The following is a 9641-nucleotide window of genomic DNA, read 5'->3' as shown; positions in this document are numbered from 1 at the left end:
GACAACACAAACAAACAAGGAAAAAAGTTTAAAAAAAAAGAAACAAAAAAAAAACCAACGGAAAAAAACTACACAAAAAAGACAAAACCACAAAAATCCAACACATGAATGCAGCTGCTATTTTATCTTGACTTTTTATTATTATTGTTATTATTATTATTATTATTATTTTTTTGGATTGGATCAATTTTACCAGCACATTGCTCTACTGTATTAAAAAAAAGGACATTTCAGCAAGCATTCAGGTGCCGACTAATGAATGCAGAAAAGGTGCAGGTACCTCAGAACCTCAACAAACTCACTTCAGTTGTTTTTATTTTATTCAGTTTTCTGGGTTTCTCTTTATCTGTCTGTCTGCTGAATGGAGCATCTGTGACATAAAGGAAAACCAACCACCATCTTAGAAAACACAATGCTGCAAACTGTGGAGGAAACTTAAGACTGTTATATAAAGAATACACCTTCCTCAAAAGGATTTTTTTCCCCATTTTGTTTCGGTTTTGGGTTCAGTTTCTTCTTCATTTTTTGGAAGTGAGCTTCAAAAAAAAAAAACAGCAGATGTGTCTTTTACGGATCTAACGGGTGTCATTGTAACATGGAAAAAAAAGAAAAAGTAACTGGGTGGAGAATGTTAATTCTTGATGGTAGAATTGAAGGGGGGAGCGTAGAATAGGGGTGGGGAGAGTGACGTTGGACTTGGCAGCATTTGGGGAAACATCATTTGCTATGGAGCTACTTCTCAGGTAACCATTAGAGGAGGGGAAGGAGGTTTCTGGGCAGAGTATTAACAGCTACAGTGTATGGAGAAAGCGGAGTTAAAGAGCCAGTGGTTGTAAGCAAGATGCTCGTTCTTTCTTCCTCTGGTATCAGGGTTGATAAAAGAGCAAAGCAGAAGTATAATTACCTTTTATTTTTCAATGAGGAATAGCAATGAGAAGGATGCTTTTAGGCAGTGCAATCGGAAGAGATGGCAAAGTGTGTTCTCAGAAGCAATTTGGTAAAATACTGGAAGATAGGAAAATTTTTGCACCTCACTTTTAAGTGCAAGTCAGTTCAGGAAATTTGGCCGTGGGGTTGGTTATCTCTCAAGCCAAGCTACCAGTGAAGATGGTGGAAAGAGGAAAAGTGTGGAAAACTGGCTCAATAATTTATTTTGTTTTCCTTATTAATTTGGAGTTGGGGAGGTGGAAATACCTGTACCAGTGTCAGATGGCCCCTGTAGCATCCAAGAAGCCTATGAACTGCCCAGGCCACAGGATGCAGAGGCAGCTGAGCAGCAGCAGTGGTTATCACAGCATCTCTCCCACTGTTTTCTCTGACACTGCTTTCTCCTTACTCTGTGATGAAACTTTTTTTGTCTTAAAGTGGTGCATATTCTGAAATACCATTACTCTTATGCCATAAACTCGCTCTAGTCAGTGAATGTTCCTAATGCTGCTGATTCAACATTGAAATATTTTTTTAATTTGCAAAACATGCAATGTTTAAAAAAAAGAAAAAAACTAAAAAAAAATTATACAAAAAAACCACAAAAAAATACCACAAAACACATACACACACATACACAAGTTACGTGGCTTCCGAGGTTTAAACTGAAAAAAAATTAAAAACTTCATGACCACAGACCACCTCAAACCAGAAATACCTCAGAATTTTCTACTTGTATGAGTTTTATTATATATTTTGTTAGTTGTGTTGTCTTGTAGTAAGTATATTTTAATGTAAGTTGGCTTTTATGACAAGGGAGTTTTAAAAAAAGAAAAAAAAGAAAAAAAGTTCCAAAATCTTTTAGGAAGTGCTACCATTTTTTTGTTTGTTTTATAAAGCACCATTGTAAATAACTGTATACAGTTGTAGAATAACTGCCTATATAAGGTACCTGGGCATTATTCGCTCTTATTTGTGAAGGCTGTTTCCATTCTGTGTTATTTTTTGGTCTGTTTTAGTGAAAGGACAGTACATTTTTTTTCTTTCTTTCTTTTTTCTTTTTTTAATAATTTTTTTTTTTTTTTACTTTGACTGTACCATGAATTCTGTGTCTTGCTAGACCCACAAAGTTATGTCCATTGGATGGCCAGAGCTTCTAAATTTTTGTTTGTGTCAAGCCAAAAGGCAGTCCTGAACTAATCACCCTGTAACAAAAATGTAAAAAGTCTGTATTATATAAATTAATTGGACTTCATGCCACTGCCAAATTATCACCGTGCACCCTTGCACAGATACAATTTATTAAGCAGTCAAAATCACTAATTGGAGAAAATATTAAAAAAAAAAATTAAAATATATTTCTTGAAAAAATATAGCTTTAAAACCTAGAGGTCACAAAAGAGGACACAGTCCTTTATCTTGAAGAGACATTAAGATAATTGCCTTAATTTGTCTATCTGAATAAAGTCTTAACGTATTCTTTCAAGTTACTGAATGTATATTGCATATTAGTATGTATACACATGTAACTGTATTTCTGTGTGTAGGTTTGGAAGTTTCTGTTTCTTGATGTGCTTCTGTTGAGGACACCTTGACAAAACCAGACAAAATGATACCATTTTGACCCATCTGATGTCCCCCGGGGTGGGTGGCATCTCTGGGCCTGATGCTGCAACATCATTAAGCTGTGCTTAACGTTAAGTGTGTAGGTAGCTGCTTCTGGTGTTGTGACATTAGGCACTCACTTAATGCTAAGCACAGTCATAAAGGTTTGCAGGATCAGTATTTTTTCATGTTTGAAACATTTCTGCACTGAGATTTATGTAAAAATGTGACTATGTTTTAGAAGTGAAGTGATGTAAGGGTTGGGGTGGAGCGTGGAGCAGTTAAGACTGAGTGAATACTTGTTTTGAGGTGGGCTTGTTCCCATTTCCCTGGGAATGGGAGCCAGTCCATATTGCTGCAGAAAGAAAAAAGCTGTACTGTCTTTTAACTGTTAATATCTGTTTGCTGTTCTGGACTTTTCCCTTCAGCATTATGTATTATGGCTAAAACAGGCTTATTACAGCAGTTGCTTTTTTATCCTGATTTCTTTGAGAAGCTTTAAAGTATTTATTGAAAGTGCCATATGATTTTAATAGCCTATTAGACAGTCTCTGAAATCTTCTCTTTTGAGGAAGCATCAGCAAAAATTCTCACATGTAGCTTATCTGACTGCGGGGAACTGCACGACCAAACAAACTTTGACCAAATGTCGATTGTAAAGTTTTACTTGGTGTAATGGTTCCTTATAGATCATCTTGTCAAAAGTTCAGAAACTGATTTTAAATCCAATTTCCAAATTGCGGATTTCAACTGTATGTAGATGTGTGTGTGTCTTGCTGTCACAGCAGAGAAAGAAATCCTGAATGTTGCATATTTATGAGTTTGTACCAGTTTAGATAAGCTGTTAATTTAAACTGGTATTTATTTCTTTTCTTAATGAGGACAAGCTCTGATTAGCTTATTGGTCTTTCAGTGCTTGAGCTGTGAAGCAGATAGTTTCCTCACTGCTAATCTAGCATTTGAACTCTCATTGACAACATGATTTTGGTTCTGCTCAGTGCTGCAGAGGCTTTTTCCAAGTCAGCAATCGGGCACATCCATAGGTGTAGCTGTAATAAGCAATTGTGGCTCTTTTCTTCTTAACACTCCCTTAAATATGGTGGGGCACAACATCTCTTCAGTTACTTCTCAAACACTAATTTTCAGTTCTCATTCACAACTAGAGGAAGTAGCTCTTTAAAAACTTTGCTGCAGAATTTTATTGTTCACCTTCCTCTCTCATATGGCAGTTTTAAGGTCAATAATAACTTTAAATACCCTGGGTAAAAATTCTCCTTAAGGAGCCAGGATTCCTCTTTCTCCAGTGTAACTCCTTTATGAATTTATTGCACTGGCTGGGCTGGTTTCCCAAGTGGAGGAAGTTTGAGTTAACATTTCGAAACTGGAAATAACCACAGGAACTGAAACTGGGTTTTTTTGAGAGCTGTGATTTGCTAATGAAATTGCATGAGTATAGCAAGACTGGAAATTGTGGCTGATGTTGAAATGCATGTGCATGGCTATAAACCTGTCTAACTACAGTCTAAACCAGTCTAACTACTAAGTAGTACCAGGCTTATTCATTATATGGATTTTAGCTAGTCCTGATCATCAAGTTTTCTCCATTTCATTCAAAAGTAACCCACTTTTATTCTGCCTCATTCTTCAGCTGAGATTCCCTTACGGAATACACTGTGCCAGATAAGGTTACACCTATGGAAATGCCAAAATCTTTGTGTATGTTTCGAATAGAAGGTCTGTGAGTGTCCCCCATTTACTCCACTGCTTTGTACTTGGGTCGGTCTCCTGACTCACTGCTGTTTCCACTCAAAGTGTTTGCTTTTGGTAGAAGCAGCAGAAGCCTTGGGTCCCCCTAGTGCAACATTGCTGGGGGATATTTCTAGATCAGGCCTCACCATTAGGAATCCTGCCTCTCCCCTAAATATCACAGCACAGAAACTGGAGGACACACGTTTCATTCCTCTTGTGCTACCTGCTAGGCAGACTGTCAGAATGTGCCCTGTTTTTCAGGGGAAGGATCTGGTTTCACTTTCTAGGGGAGAAACTTGTATTGCTGAGGAAGGTGCTGGTGGTGGATGCTGTGACAGTGCTGCTGCTGCAGTCCTCTTCAGGCCACACTGCGTGAGAAGTTGCTAAGCAGGGAGTGTCCCGTGACCTATTATCATTTTTACATACAGAATATTGTTTGGTAACATTGTATATATAATAGACTATATAATAGAGAAAAAAAGGACATTCTGACTTTTTTACTTTGGGGAAAAAGATATATTTTAGTTACATATACAAACAGAAATTCTACATTGTGTGAAAATTCTTTTATACCACAAATTATTTTTGTAATGTCTAATATGTTTCTGCAGGGAAAAGGGAGAAATGTCTGTGTACGCACAGCAAATAAAGAAATATATATTAAAAATGTTTAAATTACGTGTGCACTACATCGAAGTCTGGAGGATAGAACAAGTTTAGTCTGAACCTAGTTTGAGGAGCAAGTTTGGATGTACTTGGACATGCTTTGAGGATGGCACTGAGTATATGTATAGCTTACCTTGCATGTCACATCCCTTCTGCTAAAGATGCTTATTGCTTTTCTATGACCATCTTCAGTTTAACCAAGAAGTTTTTTCATGTATTCATACAAATACCCATGTGTGAGCAGTGTGTCCTTTGACATATGCTGTGGTGCTGCAGTGAGTTGTGAAGTCAGGGTGTTAAGAATTTTCTTGAGACCAAATAGCCAGGCTGATCTTGCTCGCTGCTGTATCTGTTTCTAGCAGCTGTGTCTGCTGCATTGACAACATGATCTGTAAGGAGCTGTTGCCAGTAGAGTCCTGATAAAACTGATTCCTAGAAGTTCTTTCCCTCTGAAGTGACACAACTAATCAGGCTTCACCAGAAGATGCAGATATCTGCTCTTTGTTCCCAAGGTCAGATTTTATGGTCTTGGTCAGAGGCACTGAAGAAAAGGAGCACTGTCATGTCCAAAGTCTGCCTTAGGAAAAGGCCAATCCAAATGTGTGTAACCAATCCAAGGCATTCTAAAAGTACTGAAGAAAAAAAACACCTCATAATCCATCCTTTTCACTTAAGCTAACTTTCCCCATTGTACCAAAAACTCACTGTGGTCTTTTTGGTTCCCTTAACCTTGACAGCACAGTGTCAGTGGGGTAAGAGTGACAGGAAAAAAAAGCTTTAAACCAAACAACACACTGGGGCTATCCTGAAGCTGGTTTGACAGTGTGACTTTTAAAATTAGTGCTTAAATGACTTGGAGCAGGCTCCTGCAGTTGCTGAATCCCATCTGATTTCTTGGTGAAGTCCTGGCACTGTGGAAGCCAGGGGAAGTCTTGCCATCCAATTCAGCTGGACCATGAGTGTGTGTGTGTGTTCCTTCCTTAAGCACCTTCTAAACACACCTGGTCCTTCACTTACATGGGACTTCTTTATTAAAACTCTATTTTTAGGGTGACACTCAGTTCCCTGACTGAAGTAGTAGCCTATTGAGCAAACAGTAATCCTTCTTGTCGGGACAATTCCATGGAAAGAGATCATACTTGTGTTATGTCCATCCAGCTGTTCTGAAATGTAATGCTATTCTGTTGTGCCTTTATTTTCCCATGTAAAAGCAACTGCTGTAAGCTTTCTTGGGTGTTTTGGTTGTTTTTTTTTTTACTATTTTTTTCTGCCTGAAAAAAACACTATTTGTTGCCCAGCTGTTATTTCTGGATGCAGTCTGTGATCCAGGTATTTCAAGAACCAATTACCTCAAACCTCATGTTAAACAGTGTTGCTATCTGGATTCTCCTTGATACTACAATATTATAACATACACAAACAGGAACCTTGCTATGTGTGTTTATATATATAGGTATCTTATACATATATACACATATATGATACCTATGTATGTAAATGAAAGCGATCCCCAAGGACTGAAGGAAAAAACAAAACATTTTTGTTTTCCAACATTGAAACCAAAACAGCTTCTTTGAAGCTTTCTAATGGCATTGTGCTGGATATGCATCAAGAAAGTGTTTTCTGAAAAGTGCTTCCTTTGTTAGCCTTTTATTTCAGTATTTTAATGGAGCAGATGATGTGATCAAAACACTATTTCTGTGGTTTTTGGCCTATTTTGAAGCAGAGGCCTCTTAATCTTTCCAGTTGTTAAAAAATACCCCAACACCTCACTGTGTTAACATTCCTGTAAGGCTAGTATTGCAAAACTTGAGCATCTTCTGGGAAGACTTAATAGCTTGTGTTTTTGTGAAAAGAAACGTTTTGGCCATACTTTAATCAATTTTTCCACTCTTGTGAGGAGCTGGTTTAACCAGTAACCTTCCTAGTCAATTAAAATCCTAATTCAGTAGTCAACGGTGTCTCTGCATTACCATCCCTGCTAAAAACAAAATATCAAAACAAAATTCACAAAACCCAACCATGACAGAGGAGGAGGTTGGAGTACTTCATAGCCCCTTGTGGTGGACTTAGCACCAGAGCATCATTGTGGATAGCAAAAAAACATGTTAGGAAGATCTTGACCTTGTCTGGCCCTTTCTTTTTTACAATTACCTTCTCCTAAGAAACTTCTAATAATAGAAAACCTTTTAACCACAGTGATTTAATGGTACTTTGCTGAAGAGAATTCTGTTTCAGATGTATTTTCTGGAGAAAAACCCAAAAGATTACACTATTCTATTAATTAACTTATTACTGTATGTATTCCCCTCCAAAATACCTGTTTAAAAAAAAACCAAAAATAACGTATCCTTATAGCTGATGGAATGATACAGTCTGTATTTTACTTTGACAAAACTGTAGCTTCCCAATCCAAATAATAATGAATTTACTATTACTGGTAATTCATTTAATTAATTGCTGGTAATTGATTGTTAATAGCTAATTTACTGCTAACAGAAGAAAAGGAGATGTTTCTCTTTCCCCGTTTTTTTTCTTCAGCTGTCTAATATTTCTATGGCTATTGGTGGTGTAGGATTAACTTTGGTAAAACATTTTTAAAAAGTACTCAAATCTCCCAGAAGGAGGCATTTTGCAATGCTGCTGGCCTTCCAGTGGAATCACTATGATGGAAAAGTCGATCAACTGGTGGATGAGAATTGAAGGAGGTGGTTACTGCAAACTCAGTAACATTCTTGACCTCATTTTTTTTGGCCATAAGTCCGCACAATGCCATTGTCAATCTGCTCAAACTAACTGTTTATGAATTCTGCATGATCCTCGTGATAGAGTTGAAAGCCTGATCTTTCACCTATTAATATTTTCACATTTGTCCCTAGGTTTGACAAATTTTATACTGTAAAGTTGACTTAAGTACAGTTTGATGTCAATTCTTGTGGAAAGAGCTTTCTGCATGTAACGTTGGACACATACAGTTAAACAACACAGCATAGTACAAACCTCACAGGAAAATATTTTGGCACCAGCAGAAAGAAATCTCACCCTAGCCATTTGTCATTGAAAACCATCTTATTGTAAGTTTACCAGCTACTTCTAAATTTGTGCTTTATTTAAAGAAATGACATAAAAATCCTAAGACTTGTCTAGCGTAGTGAAATATGTGTATATCAGTTTTAGGATAAATAGCTAAGTCTTATTACGCTGTGTTACTTAACTTGTATATATAGAGTATACATAAGAGTTTGCAGTAACCTGTTTCTCCAGGATTTCCAGTTTGAATGGATTTAAACTCAAACTATGTGATTAAGTAAATGATTTAGAAGATTGCAGAATAAACTAAGTGTAAATTACAGGAAGCTCTATCAGATGTTGAAATAATTTTTAAAGAGTCTTTGGTCCTTGGCTCAAATTCCATAAGTACTGTTTGTATACCAAGATATGTGAAATGTAAATGTTGTAGGTTATATTTCACTCTTGTAGCTATAAAAATGTAGAACAGAGATAGCTTGTACTACTGAGTTAACAAAAGTTATACTAAAGTATCCTGTTAAAGAAAAAAGTATACAGAGAGTTAAGCTCGTTGCTGTAACCCCTTTTGGATTGAAGTGTGCTGATTTTTTATATATGTATATTATATATATATTCTGTGAAAGTATATATATATAAAATGTATATATAAAATGGCCTAAAGCAGACATCCGTTGTATTGCAGTTATGAAATGAAGACATTTTTGAAAGAACATTGTATCATAGTTCATGAATTTGCAGTGGATCTTTGTTCCTTTTTACTGTGGTATTTTAGAAATGAGTCTCAAGTTTGAAATTAGATCTGCCAAGTTGGAGTTTTGCTGCTTCAGCTTTGCACTGGGTGTCCGAATAAACCAGTATGAATGTAGTATTTTCCCTGTGTGAAGCAGCTATACCCCAACAGATAGGAGGGAAAAAAAAACCTAGAAAGAACTATTTCAAGTTTATCTTTTTGTATATGAAAATAAACAGTAAATTACAAATAATTGCTTCTCTTGTTTGTGCCACGTTAAAAGTAATTGTTACTTTATTGTCTTTGGCATCTAGCTGGAGTGCTTCTGTTTTTATAAAATAATGTTTTTCTGGTTTAATGGTATCTCTGCTGTCCAAAATCCCTAACAAAATCCCTGCAGAGGCATAGCAGAGGCCCCTATTTCTACACATCATTTGCTAGCTCCTCTAGAGGCAAGAGGGAATTAACTCAAATTGCTGCATCTTTCTAAAGCTGCTGCCTCTTGTACTGTGTTAACACTTTTTATCATTCCCAGCAAAGAACTGTTTGCACAGAGCATTATCTGCATGTTAAGCTCTATCAATGCAACATCCAGCAGGGTTGCTGGTGATGAGGGTTCAGCTAAATCCCAGGACCTTGCAATGAAGTGTCTGCAGAGCAGGCAGCAAGGGACAGTGATCACCTAAAAGGTTCCAACCTGATCTACAAAAACTTCCCCACTCATCCTCTAACTGGAAATTGCTGGAAATGAAAGTTTCACTGAAGGTACAGCTGCTATTCAAGCCAAGAACAGTGTGAAGCAGCTCACTCCTGTTCACAGCATGCCCACCACAACTGCACAGCCAGGTCCTTGCTGAAGATGGCTGGACACATCCTTGGGTAAGGGGGCTGTTAGCAAACACACAGCATGAACAAGTCCTGTGGGGTCTGTTCC

Source organism: Calypte anna, chromosome 2 (assembly GCF_003957555.1).
Source record: "Calypte anna isolate BGI_N300 chromosome 2, bCalAnn1_v1.p, whole genome shotgun sequence".
Classification (NCBI taxonomy): domain Eukaryota; kingdom Metazoa; phylum Chordata; class Aves; order Apodiformes; family Trochilidae; genus Calypte; species Calypte anna.
Note: the sequence above shows the minus strand (reverse complement) of the source record.